The following is a 15,534-nucleotide window of genomic DNA, read 5'->3' on the forward strand; positions in this document are numbered from 1 at the left end:
GCTGCGATACGATCCCAGTTCGAAGGGAGTCGATTCCACTGCTGGTTCTCGGTTTCTTTTAGTTAGAGGTCCGGAGAAGCATTTCAAGCTCGTTGCACTACTCCTTCCGGACATTCATTCCCTTTTCAAAGTCAGTCGTTTTGCTGTAGTCTGCATTATTTAGGCTGATTATCGAGGTTAGCATTTATTTGGTCATGGGGGCCTCGGTACTGTATGCTAATTCTCAAGACAGTTTCACCCGTTTTCTGATTGCTAGGTTCTGTACCAGAGCAGACATGTCAAACAGTGAATGGCTGTACCTCTATTGTATCCGTGTTCAATGAATGAAATCAGTAATAAATGAATATATGTATAGTTATACGATAAACAAGTGGTTTATCGACTCATCTTCATTTGCAGATTTAGAGGCAGATTCGATATTCGTTTTACAAATGGGTTTTTTTTTATATGGGTCACACACATGCCATAGCAACAAAACATCTCTAGAGATGAGGCTATAGATCACCTTTCCATCCTCCAGGTTTTCCTCCCAAAGCCTACGGCACCAACGGCGACCCCTGCTGGCCGAGAGAGCAAAAGCTTGCAGCACCTGGTATTCCCAGGAAATCTCCCATCCAAGTATTAACCAGGCCCAACCCTGCTTAGCTTCCAAGATCAGACGAGATTGGGCACAATCAGGGTGGTGTGGCCGCAAGCGAAAGCCATGGCGCCTAACTCGCTACTTGAAGCTGTGTGTGGCTGGGGCTCTGTGCCCCCCGAGTTGGACTGAAGGATCGTTCGTGTGCAACTCTTTGGAAAGGAGCCTCTTTCCAAATTGCATTGCGTACCTGGATGTTGGCGAATGTGTTCCCTTGTGTTGGCTCAGGGGAGAGCGCGAACGCAGTCCCCCACTACCAGAAATAATGCAGTCGAGATTCCCACATTTGGGGAATTCGCAGGGGTCAGCACAGCCGGAGTGCAATGGCCGAGCCTCGCCCTGGGTGAATCGATTTTTTAAGAACTTTATTTTCTTTTCACAAAAAAATACAGGACATCACAAATTAGAAAGCTTTACATTAATATACATACTTAAAACAGTATATATGATCACATCTCATTACATTTTGACACGGTACCAGTTACATAGCAACAATTTCTTTTTTTCTGGTGTAAATCACATTCTTTACTTAAACATGATAATGTTTTTCACAGTTTCTTGAGATATTGACCTATGCTCTCTATTTCCCACAGATTTTCTGCTTCCTCCCTCCTTTCTCTCCACAGATCTCTGAGGTAATAGTTCTCTCGGGTGATGAACAGGGCCAGGCTACCTGCTGCCTTGACTGGGACCTCGATGCCTTTGAACAGCCCCATGTTCCTCACTCTCCACAGGGCGTCTTTCCCACTGTTCACCACGACCCAGAACCTGTAAAACAAGTCAGGAGGAAGTTTGACAGGAGAGATGCCGTTGTAGTGGCAATGCTTGTTAATAAGACAGAATTAAGCGGTGGTATGCTGTCCTAAATGAGGCCCCATCTCACCTTCCATCTCTGTGGTGCAGCCACAGAGAAAGTATTCATGCAGGCTGATTTAAGATGTTTTCTTTTGATAAGGGACAGCTCCCAGATGGGGATGCACTTAGCTAAGCCTGGCTATCATGATCAATGGTCATCCATTGGTCAGCACACATCTGTGTCTTGGTCAAAAAGTGAGCGCAAGCTCAGATCGGGGCTCTCCTTGGCCATTGTCGCACATCCTCAGAGACAATCATGTGACAACTGCTGTTGTCTGCAAAGGGACTTGGACTTTGTTATAAGCGCAAGGCCGAGGATCCCGTACGTACTCAGAATTCAGAAAGCTATTAAGCGCAGGAGGCGCCCTATCCCCGGTCGCTCGCTCATTCCCCTGTTCACACGTGCAGTGCGGCTTGTCCGTATGTTTATTTGTCAGCTTTGGCGAGACACCGATGCTTGTGTATTAGCGTGAGCGTTTTTTATTCTGATCAGGAACAGTTTTACAAGTCCGCAAAGGATCGAGGAAAGGTTTATCGCCAGCTGAAAAGAGACACAGCGCTTCGGCTGTGGAGACTTGTTCGGCTGGCGTTCGGAGAGTCGCGTTTTTCAGAATTGTATTGAGATCATTTTCCACAGAGCTCAGATGTCAAAGCACAGCAGCAGCTCTCCACAGCGATCATCTATAGCGCCCTTTCTCCCGCAGCTCCGTCCTCATTGGAAGGAAGCAAGAGTGAAAGGCTGAAGTGAAATAGAGCGGGGACGAAGGCAGTGAAGAGAGAGAACGTGGGAAGAAGAGAAAAACGCAAGGGAAAAAAAGCAGCGTCGTAAAAGAGGTGACGGAGCTGTCCTCTCAATAAGAAGGGTGCCAGCGAGTCTTGCTCTCGCTTACGGCCACACCCCCTTGAGCACGCCTGATCTCATCTGATCTCTGAAGCTAAACAGGGATGGGCCTGTTTAGTACTTGGATGGGAGACCGCCTGGGAATACCAGGTGCTGTAAGCTTTTAAGCGCAGGAGGCGCCCTATCCCCGCTCGCTTGCTCATTCCCCTGTTCACACGTGCAGTGCGGCTTGTCCGTCTGTTTATTTGTCAGCTTTGGCTAGACACGGGTGCTTGTGTATTAGCGTGAGCGTTTTTTATTCTGATCATGAACAGTTTAACAAGTCCGCAAAGGATCGAGGAAAGGTTTATCGCCAGCTGAAAAGAGACACAGCGCTTCGGCTGTGGAGACTTGATCGGCTGGCGTTCGGAGAGTCGCGTTTTTCAGAATTGTATTGAGATCTTTTTCCACAGAGCTCAGATGTCAAAGCACAGCAGCAGCTCTCCACAGCGATCCTCTATAGCGCCCTTTCTCCCGCAGCTCCGTCCTCATTGGAAGGAAGCAAGAGTGAAAGGCTGAAGTGAAATAGAGCGGGGACGAAGGCAGTGAAGAGAGAGAGAACGTGGGAAGAAGAGAAAAACGCAAGGGAAAGAAAGCAGCGTCGTAAAAGAGGTGACGGAGCTGTCCTCTCAATAAGAAGGGTGCCAGCGAACCTTGCTCTCGCTTACGGCCACACCCCCTTGAGCACGCCTGATCTCGTCTGATCTCGGAAGCTAAACAGGGATGGGCCTGGTTAGTACTTGGATGGGAGACCGCCTGGGAATACCAGGTGCTGTAAGCTTTTAAGCACAGGAGGCGCCCTATCCCCGCTCGCTCGCTCATTCCCCTATTCACACGTGCAGTGCGGCTTGTCCGTCTGTTTATTTGTCAGCTTTGGCGAGACACGGGTGCTTGTGTATTAGCGTGAGCGTTTTTTATTCTGATCATGAACAGTTTTACAAGTCCGCAAAGGATCGAGGAAAGGTTTATCGCCAGTTGAAAAGAGACACAGCGCTTCGGCTGTGGAGACTTGTTCGGCTGGCGTTCGGAGAGTCGCGTTTTTCAGAATTGTATTGAGATCGTTTTCCACACAGCTCAGATGTCAAAGCACAGCAGCAGCTCTCCACAGCGATCCTCTATAGCGCCCTTTCTCCCGCAGCTCCGTCCTCATTGGAAGGAAGCAAGAGTGAAAGGCTGAAGTGAAATAGAGCGGGACGAAGGCAGTGAAGAGAGAGAACGTGGGAAGAAGAGAAAAACGCAAGGGAAAAAAAGCAGCGTCGTAAAAGAGGTGACGGAGCTGTCCTCTAAATAGAAAGGGTGCCAGCGAGCCTTGCTCTCGCTTACGGCCTCACCCCCTTGAGCACGCCTGATCTCGGAAGCTAAACAGGGATGGGCCTGGTTAGTACTTGGATGGGAGACCGCCTGGGAATACCAGGTGCTGTAAGCTTTTAAGCGCAGGAGGCGCCCTATCCCCGCTCGCTCGCTCATTCCCCTGTTCACACGTGCAGTGCGGCTTGTCCGTCTGTTTATTTGTCAGCTTTGGCGAGACACGGGTGCTTGTGTATTAGCGTGAGCGTTTTTTATTCTGATCATGAACAGTTTAACAAGTCCGCAAAGGATCGAGGAAAGGTTTATCGCCAGCTGAAAAGAGACACAGTGCTTCGGCTGTGGAGACTTTATTAATAAGGCCCCTCAGTAGTTGAGATCTCTGTTATACCCATCTAGAAACATGCAATCAGCATGTTATTGCTGAAGCAATAGTCACAACATTATTCCACACCTGGGTGAGATGCGGGTTATGATGACAGTCATGCTTTCTACACCTTATACTGAGCTCAGAAATGGACCAAGCGGACATCTCACGAGCAGATCCCTCCGCGTATAAGAAAGGCAACTTGTCTCAGCAAAAATACAAAAAGGCAAAAACCCCACACTTGGAATGCAAACGTACCCTAAAAAGGAAACACGGTTTTAAAACGAACTTGATTTTCCCCTGGAGAAACCTTTTTATGGACACACATCGCATCTATTACACATGTAGAACTAAATATAAAGATAAAACTTAATATAAGAAGTCATGACATATCACACATGACGAAGTCTGGTCCAGAATAAACAGTTTACACTGACCCACCTTTATTTACCCTGGTCACTCACTTCTATTAACTGTTTAACTGGGTAACAAATTAATATTTGTTTCAATTTGGGATCTACACCTGGGAGCCCTGAAATGTTGGCCAGAGGGGAGAAGCTGATATTCAGACGTGAGAATATATTAAAATAAAGGATCTGATGTTGTTTTTCACCTGTCTAATCAAAGCTTGTTCAAAAATTATCTGATTATAGGACACACGAGTTTATAATCATACTCATTCCACTTTTTAACCCCGTATATATGCACAATATGAAACGTATATACACTAAATCTCACGTGTGACTCCCATAATATACATTTCTTTACGAAAATTAGGAACACTTACTACAATTATCAACCCCCCATGACGAGGCAATATTTCATACCTTTGTTTCTTTGTGGGTTCAAAGTTCTGTCCTGTCGTTTCACACGTAATGTTTTGGTAGTTATCTCAATTTTCCTTTGCAATTATCTCCAAGATCATCATCAACTTTTTGTAAAACGCTATGCACAACTGATATTTAAAGAAAGTCCTGTACCAAAACGTCTTCGTAGGGAAAGACAACTTTTTTTCCTTACGTTAGTCGCTACACGGTTACTCAAAAAATCCATTCACCGCCTTTAAAAAAAAAGTTTCGTTTTTTATTGTGGTTCACTGACATTTCTGTCACAATTCTGAGGGACCCCAAATAAAATTCACTTGCCGGTATAAAGACGCCGGCGAGGATAAGACAGGTATCGAGCCACCTGCGTATCTAGCGGACGTTTAAAATAAAAAAAATGGCGTGTAATGTTGCGAAGGGCTACTGTTTTTTTTATAGTTTGTCGATTGTAAGGGACGTGGGCCGCGACAGAAATACTGGACGGGGTGGGAAAAGGTTTATTGATGGTTTATTGTACCGCAACGGTCACAATTGACTCACCAGCAAAGATGGCGCCGAGGCCACATCGGCTCCCTCCCACCCTGCCTCGCACCGAAGCTCGAGCTGCGGAGCGCGACGCCGAACCGCCGGTCTACGGGCGCGGGCGCCGGACATAGACGTCATAAACCCTTCCGAGGCGCAGGAATTATAGATCACTGTAGTTTCTTCTGGACCCGGGTTAGGGACAGTGTGCCCTCCGTGAGAGTCTTCTGAGGAAGCCAGTGTCTCATGGGTGTCCAGGCTTGGTACCATCTGTCCATCACAGGACACACAGACACACACACTCACACACCCTGGACAGGACACCAGTCCATCACAGGACACACACACACTCACTCACACACCCTGGACAGGACACCAGTCCATCACAGGACATACACACACCCTAGATAGGACACCAGTCCATCACAGGACACACACACACTCACACACCCTGGACAGGACACCAGTCCCTCACAGGACACACACACACAACCTGGATAGGACACCAGTCCCTCACAGGACACTCAGACACACACACTCACACACCCTGGACAGGAACCAGTCCATCACATGACAAACACACATTCACTCACACACCCTGGACAGGACAGCACTCCATCATAGGACACACACACACCAGGGCCAGTTTTCCCAGAAGCCAATTAGCCCAAAAGCCTGTCTTTGGACCCGAAGAACACAGGGAGAACATGCAGACTCCACACAGACAGTCCCCCCCCCCCCCGGGTCCAGACCCGAACCCGGAGCCCCCCCGCGCTGAACCCCTCCGTACAGACGGCCGCACACAGCTCCGTTGTTCCCGATTCCCGAGGTGATCTGTTAAAAGAAGCCGGTGTGTTGCCTCCAGGTGACATTTCCTACTGGAGTCAGGACAGGAGGCTCTTCTGTACACAGAAGGGGGTGGGGGTGGGGGTGGGGAACAAGCCGCCCAGCCCTGTGGTTGAAGCCGATACCCCGGCTTCTCTCCAGACACAGCTGGGTGAGCTCCTCCAGTCAGTACAGGGGGCTCTACTGTACACAGAGGGTGGCGGGGGTGTGGAACAACTCCTTTGTTCGGGGCCTTGGGGCATCCTTGTTGTGAAAGGCGCTATATAAAAAAAACTGAATTGAAATTGAATCTTACAGGTTTGGGTTTTTCAGAGATCTTGTCAGAGATCTTGTCTGACGTGCCCGTTTCAAAAACGTAACGACACTCCTCACGTCCGAGCGCCGCCGGTCTGTGACGTAACGTATCCTTACACAACCATGACGGTTTCATCATGGACAGCACGAAAGCCCGAAAAGTGGTTGACGTTTTAATTTGGCAACGCCACGATGGATCCCAGTTTTTTTTTTTATTTTGGGGGCCAAAGAGGACAAAAAAGGAAACGTCTGGAGGTGGATCGATGGTCATCTCTGCGGTTGTTCTGATGTTCTGGAAAAAACAAAACAAAAAAAAAACGGCTCGCTTGCCCGGTCGTGTAGTGTTTCCACACCCCACGCAAATCAACTTCTCTTCGCCCCCGGGGGCTCGTCGCCCGCCGCACCCCTCTCACGTGATAGGGGCTTCCCCCGGCTGTGACGTACTTACCCTACCCCCTTTTCCGCCAACGTCATACCGAAGGTCGCGCTTCGGGCCGCGGCGATGTTGACGGACTGTCTTGTAGCGTGAGAAGGGTTTAAATTTCGACTTAAGGAGTTGGCCATCGTTATATTTCGCGAGGTATCATACGGGGGGAAAAAGAACATTTATATTTATCAACCTACTAGTAATACTGGGTGGATGTCACGTTCCCCAAAGTTCAGTGCCTCTCTCTAATAAAGTAGAAACGCGACATTAAACTCCGTTCGAAACGGGAGAAATCACCAGGACACTATACAACTGACGTCCGGAAAAGAAAAAAAGAACTCCTATTCCCATTTGTAATGACCCCTTCGTGTTTTTCCCGGTGTGCGCTTATCTTTCGGAGACCGTTTCTCTCTGGTGTTGTTTTGCTGTTGGAATTAATGCCGAGGTGACCCTTCTGTGTGGAGTCTGCGTGTTCTCTCCAGCGGGCCGTTTCCTCCACCGCAGGGGCTGGTCGAACCGGGGTCTCCCAATCGTCACAGAAGTGTGTGTCGTTTTGGGTGGTGGTGGGGGGGTGCATCGGGGATACTGCGCCCCGAGGAGGTGACCTCTCACCTTACTCCGGACGAAGGGAGAAGACCTGTACCTTCACGAGTCCGGGTTGTGAAAACTTCTTCTGGCAGTTCAAAACGTTTCGAAGGGACTACAGCGCTACCCTGTTTTCCATTTCTATCGTGTATTATTATACAGTCATAAGTATCTGTACTGATCACAGATCCCCCTCTCACTACCAGGACTGAAGCCCAGTGCAGCACGAATAATAATAATAATTAATAAGTCTGGACCCTCCCCTCAGAGCTCTTCCCAGGTCAGGGGGATCCCCTCCAGCCCCCCTCAGTGTGGAGCCCCCACCTGGGTGATGCTCCAGTCCGCTCAGCACACAGCAGCTCCCAGTGGGGAGGAGAGCAGAGGGATGGAGCCAGTTCAGAGAGGGGGGGTGATTAGGAGGCCATGATGGGTCAAGACCAGGGGGGAGTCAGGCCAGGACACTGGGGTAACACCCCTACTCTTCTCCAGAGACACCCCGGGATTGTTAATGAGCACAGAGAGTCAGGACCTCGGTTTGACGTCTCATCAGAAGGACAGCGCCTGTGTACAGTCCAGTGTCCCCCCTCACTATACTGGGGCATCAGGACCCACACAGACCGCAGGGTGAGAGCGCCCCCTGCTGGCCCCACTCACACCTCTCCCAGCAGCAACCTTGGGGGGGGGGGGAGGGAACAAACCAAAAGCTAAACAGATTTTTTTTTTAAATTGTTTATTGATGCTTAACAAAAGTCCAGTCCAGTCTGGTGTCCCTCAGCTCCAGTCCAATCCAGTCTGGTGTCCCTCAGCTCCAGTCCAGTCCAGTCTGGGGCCCCTCAGCTCCAGTCCAGTCTGGTGTCCCTCAGCTCCAGTGCAGTCCAGACTGGGGTCCCTCAGCTTCGGTCCAGCACAGTCTGGGGTCCCTCAGGTTCGGTCCAGCACAGACTGGGGTCCCTCAGCTTAGGTCCAGACTGGGGTCCCTCAGCTTCGGTCCAGCACAGTCTGGGGTCCCTCAGCTTCAGTCCAATCCAGACTGGGGCCCCTCAGCTCCAGTCCAGTCCAGTCTTGGGCCCCTCAGCTCCAGTCCAGTCCAGTCTGGTGTCCCTCAGCTTCGGTCCAGTCCAGTCTGGGGTCCCTCAGCTTCAGTCCAGCACATTCTGGGGTCCCTCAGCTTTGGTTCAGCACAGACTGGGGTCCCTCAGCTTCGGTCCAGCACAGTCTGGTGTCCCTCAGCTTCGGCCCAGCACAGACTGGGGTCCCTCAGCTTCGGTCCAGCACAGACTGGGGTCCCTCAGCTTCGGTCCAGCATAGTCTGGGGTCCCTCAGCTCCTGTCCAGTCCAATTTGGTGTCTCTCAGCTCCGGTCCAGTCCAGCCTGGTGTCCCTAGGCTCCAGTACAGTCGTCTGGTGTCCCTCAGGTCCGGTCCAGTGCAGTCCAGTCCAGATCTTAGCAGGCACAGAACCAGGAAAGGAACCTGGAAAGAATATTGTTATTGCAGGTGTTAGGGACATAGACACTGACATCACCATGACATCAAACAGCAAGAGGAGACTCCTCCTTGAATCACAGACATGACCGGGCGGCGCCCCCCTGTCTGCTTACCTGCACCTCCTCTTCCTCTTCTTGTCCTTGCCGGCAGCCTGCTCCTCCTCTCCCTCGCTTTTCCTCTCCTGAGCTACGGTCTCCGCTGCCTCCATCGGCTCGTCCTGATCTTCTGTCTCCACTGACACGCAGCTCAGGGACTTCAAAAAGACGCAACAGCGCTTCTGAAGCAGAGACAGGAGGGTCACGTTCAGAGTCAAACTGGACACCCCAGGACATGAACACTGCACTGAGAGAGAGAGGGGTTCATACAAACACACTGACTGGACACTCCAGGACATGAACACTACACTGAGAGAGAGAGGGGTTCATACAGACACACTGACTTGACACTCCAGGACATGAACACTGCACTGAGAGAGAGAGGGGTTCATACAGACACCCTGACTGGACACTGACTGGACACTGGACAGGAGTAAAGAGAGGATCAGAGCATTACCCACCTTCTTTTTCTTCTGTCTCACAGGAGGTGCTGATTGGACCTCCTCCAGCTGGAGTCCGAGGAGGGAGAGAGGGGGCAGGAGAGGGACAGCACAGGGAGAGAAAGAGAGAGACAGGTGAGTCAAGTGTCCCAAGAGCACAGAGACTCTGCTGAGATTACACTCGCAGTGAGTAAGCCTGGGTGTAGCCCACTAATACTGACCCACTGGACACCACAGGACAGAGAGGAGGAGGAGGAGAGAGACACACTGCCTGGACACCACAGGACTGAGAGGAGGAGGAGAGAGACACACTGCCTGGACACCACAGGACAGAGAGGAGGAGGAGAGAGACACACTGACTGGACACCACAGGACAGAGAGGAGGAGGAGAGAGACACTGACAGACAGGGCTGAAAGAGAGAGAGACACTGAGACCCAGGGACAGACAAGACGGCGAAACTCCACCACAGACAGGACAGGAGGCAGGGTGGGACCAGCACTGACCTCCTTCCTCTCTCCTGCCGGAGGAGCTGTCTCCACTTCCTCTTCCTCCTGCAAGTCAAGAGACAGGCTGAGAGAGAGACGGGCTGGTGGGACATCGGCGAACAGAGCTGAAGGCAGAGAGCCGGGGAGACAGGCCCAGCTGGGACAACGCAGGACAGACAGAGAGACAGACAGAAAGGAAGGAGAGAGAGACACAAAGATGAAGGCACAGAAAGACAGCAGGCAAAGAGAAAGATTGAAATTGAGGGACAAACAAACCAAGAGAGAGAGAGGAAGGAGAGAGAGAGACAGAGATCGAGGGACAGACAGACTGACAGACGGGGCTAAAAGAGAGAGACAGAGAGGCAGGGACAGACAGACAGCAGGACGAGAGAGAGACAGAGATCGGGGGACAATAATTTGGTTTTGAAATTTATTCTGAAAATATACAATCATTCACTCCTGAAAAATATCGAGTTCAAATTATACATTATGTACAATATTGTAATCAACATATGGCTAATCATCAAAAATAAAAAAAAAACTGTACTGGGGGACACAGCTGGCTGTGGTGTTCTGGACAGAACACACTGAGGTCCAGTTTCCACCTCCTGCAGGATCAAACAGCACCTCCACTGGCTCTCCAGTGAACAGAGGGACAGACAGAGAGGCTTCAGGCTGCAGGGTGACAATGTCTCTGTGAGCTGAAAGACAATCAGGACAGAGGATGATATAAGAGCACACTCTGTCAAGAATATAGAGCACTCTAGTGACCCTACTGTAGACCTGCTTACCACCCACAGTGACGATCACAGTGCTGATACTGCTTCCCATAAGGTCCCTCACTGTGTAGTTGCCCTGATCAGCTGGAGTGAGGGAGCGGAGTGTCAGAGAGCTGTTCTGCACTGACACTCACTGTTCGTACCTGGGGCCAGGGAGCCCTGCGCTGCTCAGTAAGACTATACGAGACTGGACAGATCCTGCAGGATCAAACAGCACCTCCACTGGACCAGCAGTGTGGAGGAGGAGAGACAGAGAGGCACCAGGCTGCAGGCTGTGGACTTCTGAGTGAGCTGAAAAGGGACAGGTAGAAACACGTTGAATATTTAGTTTTACAACAATACCTTGAGTTTGGACTGCGATCAGCTTCATTTTGTATTTCAGCTGTGAAAATGCAATTTCAAAAATGCACGCCCCAGTCATGTTAGGTTCAAGTTACAGTTGCATCACAACTCAATACATTTGCAATTCACTTCAAATGTTGTTTTTGTTTGATCCAGTCTGTCCTCACCTAAAGGAGATACTTACTTTTAACACCTTTTATTTCTTCTGGGAGGTTAACTGGCTTCTGAGATAATTGTTCCTGGTGTTTGTGTTGTGTATGCCTTACAATGGAGGGGTGAGAAATAATGGACTTATTACATTATAATGAATAATAATTGCTTACACTTATATAGTGCTTTTCTGGACACTCCACTCAAAGCGCTTTGCAGGACATGGGGACTCCCCTCCACCACCACCAATGTGCAGCATCCACCTGGATGATGCGACGGCAGCCATAGTGCACCAGAACGCTCCCCACACACCAGCTATCAGTGGGGAGGAGAGCAGAGTAATGAAGCCAATTCATAAATGGGGGTTATTAGGAGGCCATGATTGGTAAGGGTCAATGGGAAATTTGGCCAGGACACTGGGGTAAAACCCCTACTCGTTTCGAGAAACACCCCGGGATTTTTAATGACCACAGAGTGTCAGGACCTCAGTTTTACGTCTTATCCGAAGGACGGCGCCAGTTTACAGTCCAGTGTCCCCATCACTAGACTGGGGCATTAGGACCCACACAGACCGCAGGGTGAGCACCCCCTGCTGGCCCCATTAACACCTCTTCCAGCAGCCACCTTAGTTATTATTGTCGAGAAGGAAAGAATATTAGGAACATGAAAAGCCTTAATGTCTTAAATGCATTTTTTATACTGAAACAGAGAGGCACACACACGTCATTACAAACGCACACCCGCACAGAGACGTCCTCAAGCGCCTTGTTCACAATTATGGGCTCCAACAGGAACAAAAAACGCCAGCCTGAGAACTCAAGCATTCAAACCAAGAACCCAACACATACTCACGTTGGCAGCCTCTGCAGAAAAGCATAAAGAACCACAAGCCTTCTCTATTGGGAGGAAAAACACACACTCCCTCTCTCACACTCCTGATTTCCTTAAATAGCTCATTCTTCATCTCTGGCTCCTACATACAGTATAGCAGCGCTCAGTCTGCTTTGAATAAGCCATAAATCCAAGATTTGTTTTATCTGTTCCTCTTGTCTAGGCCTAGATCTGCTTTTCATAAAAGAGCTGTTTGCATAAATAGCTAGGGTTACAGCTGAAGACACCAGCTTCATCCCCCAGTGTGTTATACGTCGGGAGCAAGAGAAGAGGGCCAGGCCGTACCTTTTCATAAATTTTTCTTCTGAAAAGTCAGTTTCTCAGAGGCAGATTTAGCCCCTCATGCATTGTAGAGAGATAGACACGCCCGCGCGCGCACAGTTAGAGCTGCACCCTCACACAGAGTCAGACCCGCACAGACACGTCCTCTTGTTTAAACAAATACACAAACCTGATGGCGCTCACAATGATCCAGACACACACACACACACACACACACACACACACACACACACACACACACACACACACACGACATCAGCAGTCACTCTCGCACCCTGGACCCCAGCTCAGTCCTCACCTCCAGCTCCTGCAAACCGCTTCGAACAAACTGCATTAAGAAAATTAGGTTGTGTTCCGGTAGCAGGCCATCCTGGGCACCAGTGTGAGTTACACACTCATTTGTAAAAGCCCTTCCGCATCGTCGGGCATGCTTCACAGTGCTGGACCTGGGGTGTGGGTGCTGTCTGTGTGGAGTTTGCATATTCTCTCCCTGGTCTGTGGGGGTTTCCTCCAGGTGCTCCAGTTTCCACCCACAGTCCAGGGACAGGCTGCCACTTTCACTGGGCAGTGCACCGTCGCCGTGGCAGCATGGTGGGTCGGATCTGATTTCAGTCTTTATTTCCTTTTTTAGAGATCCTGTAACCAGTACCTGTTAACTGCCACGACGGACAGGGAAATGCGTCATCACTGTACATCCTCTTACCTCCTGTGGCAAAGGGCAGCTGATGAAGCTTTGTGCTCGCCAGATCATGGCAATCGCCACTCCACCCTGATCCTGGCTCAGCACAGGGCACCTGGGTTCACTCCCTTCAGACGAAAGAGACTCAGTTCCTCCAGCCTGTCAGTGTGGGACACACCCTTCAGACTGAAGAGAATCAGTTCCTTCAGACTAAAGAGTACTTTCAGCCTGTCAGTGTACCTTTGATGGACGGGGTACCAGGCCATCAAAGGGTACTAACCACTGTACCAGAACCATGCCACCGTCTGACTTCTAAACAGTGTAAACTAATTTTCTGAAATAATCGGCTGAAACTTTGTTGCAACACCTTCTTTGTTGACAATGTTTTGTCTTTGTCGTATTGGTTTTGCTGGTCCCTGACCGTAAGAAAACACATTTACCTCCCCCCCCCAGTGGATATAAATCCAAACCTCGAGCAGCAGATGAAATTGATTTGCCAGGGATTTAAATTAAAATGATCCCAAAGTAAAGCAGAGAGACTGATTTGCCTAGGCACCTGGCACGGGATGGGGGGAGTCCGATTTGAATATTGTCCTTGCAGAGAACCAATTAGATTGGGCCTCGCTAAGCCCGAATGGTTTCCATGGGGACCATGGGTGATCCGAGGAAAGACCGAGGGCTGTACAGGCCTGGAAACAGTCCGCGTCTACCCAGCGTCCCCGGCGGGTCGGAGACAACCCCGCATCCAGAGGGGAGAAGAACGGTGAGTGGTGACTAAACTAGAGGGGAAAATAAATGTCGGGGAGCAACGCAAATCGACAAAGAATTACAGAAGTGCAAAGTTTCAGAAACACTGTGTAGGAATGAGTGACCTGTTAGGAAATCCCGATGTTATTGTTTCAGGGTGTGGAGGGAGCTTTTAACGGTTATAGGGAAATTTCAGGACATTTTAAAGATTGTAAATGTCCAAACCTGCGAGAAATGTAAGCCTTGTTCATTTGAGAGTCTGGGAACGTTTTAGCGCGTAGGGTACCCAGCGTACCGACAGGGCTCAAAAAGAGTGTTTATTTCACTGTAGCCCGCAGTGCGACCTGTTTTGAAGAGGGAGTGGTCAGTTGCTTTATTTGAGTAATTGGCTCTGCCTTAAGTGAAACTGTACCAGTCAAGCAATGTTGACCCAGGGAGAACCTGATGAGAAAGATGATAAATGATCAGCTTCTCCTTTATTTACATGACAACACCTTGCTTTAAGTCACTGCTTATCCAGTGAAAACAAAATCAGTGTCTCTGTGGCTCAGGCTCTGCGCCTGGGGCTGGAAGGGTTTGTCGGTTCAAGTCCCGCAGCTGGCAGAGGTATCCTACTCATTTGGGCCCCTGAGCAAGGCCCTGAACCCCAGCTGCTCCAGGGGTGCCGTATAAATGGCCGACCCTGCGCTCTGACCCCCAGCTTCTCTCTCCCTGTCTGTGTGTCTCATGGAGAGCAAACTGGGGTCTGCGAAAAGAAAAATTCCTAATGCAAGAAATTGAATATGGCCAATAAAAGTGATCTGATCTTATCAACTGAGGGCCACAGGACCTATTCTGGCAAGCAAAGGGCACTAGGCAGGCTACATCCTGGACAGGACGCCACTCTATCACAGGTCTTGGTAAATTGATCACGTATTATGTCTTTATTATGTTTGTCGCCGACCCGCAGTGATGGCTAAGAAGGCATGCCTCACCTTGATCGTCTCAGGTTAGTGTGTCCTTTTTTCATTTGTGTTTACTAACCCCAAACCTCTGTTTGGAATGATGATGTTGCATTACTGCACAGTATTCAAGTTCAAGTTCATTGTCATTATATTCATATACAGGTATATGGTATAACGAAAAGCTATTTAGCTAGCTCTCAGATGATAAGTAATACAAAAAAACAACAATTCAATTGTATAACAAACGAAAGACAGAGACAACAAGCAGTGTGCAAAAACAACAACAGGAAATGTGCAAAACAACATCAGATGTGCAAAAACATTCATCAACAGAATGAAATAAAAGGATAGAAATTATGGGGAGTGAGCTTTTTGACATGTAAGGTAGAGGTAGATTTCAATGTGTGTTTGAGTTTTTGGTAAGAAAGAAGGCACTGTGAGGTTCAGATCATAGGTGAGAGGTGAGGTGAGAGTGAGAGAGGCTGGGAGTTTAATAGTTTAATAGTGCAGGGGTAAAACTGTCTCTGAGTCTGGTAGTCCGGGCCCGAATGCTCCGGTACCGTTTTCCAGATGGTAGAGGGTCATACAGTCTGTAGCTGGGGTCTGTGGGGGTCTTTGATGATGCTTAGAGCTTTCCTCAGGCACCATCTGTCATCAATGTCCTGTATAGA

The 15,534-nt window shown here is 49.5% G+C and overlaps 1 protein-coding gene, 4 non-coding genes and 1 pseudogene across 4 annotated transcripts; 4 read left to right on the forward strand and 2 right to left on the reverse strand.

Moving 5' to 3' along the window:
• The window catches only part of LOC138242764 (zinc finger protein 271-like), a 1,399,044-nt gene that overhangs the window by 903,808 nt on the left and 479,702 nt on the right, over positions 1-15,534 (forward strand).
• On the reverse strand, positions 578-696 carry LOC138245006 (5S ribosomal RNA). Its single transcript, XR_011193623.1, has one exon. It is a non-coding gene; the product is annotated as a 5S ribosomal RNA (ribosomal RNA).
• LOC138243581 (U1 spliceosomal RNA) lies at positions 863-1,027 on the reverse strand. The gene has a single exon (XR_011192236.1). It is a non-coding gene; the product is annotated as a U1 spliceosomal RNA (small nuclear RNA).
• Positions 2,377-2,495, forward strand: LOC138216148 (5S ribosomal RNA). Its single transcript, XR_011179860.1, has one exon. It is a non-coding gene; the product is annotated as a 5S ribosomal RNA (ribosomal RNA).
• LOC138243508 (5S ribosomal RNA) lies at positions 3,035-3,153 on the forward strand. The gene has a single exon (XR_011192165.1). It is a non-coding gene; the product is annotated as a 5S ribosomal RNA (ribosomal RNA).
• LOC138219025 (5S ribosomal RNA) lies at positions 3,690-3,798 on the forward strand (annotated as a pseudogene).

This window comes from Lepisosteus oculatus, chromosome 14, assembly GCF_040954835.1.
Source record: "Lepisosteus oculatus isolate fLepOcu1 chromosome 14, fLepOcu1.hap2, whole genome shotgun sequence".
In the NCBI taxonomy this organism is placed as follows: domain Eukaryota; kingdom Metazoa; phylum Chordata; class Actinopteri; order Semionotiformes; family Lepisosteidae; genus Lepisosteus; species Lepisosteus oculatus.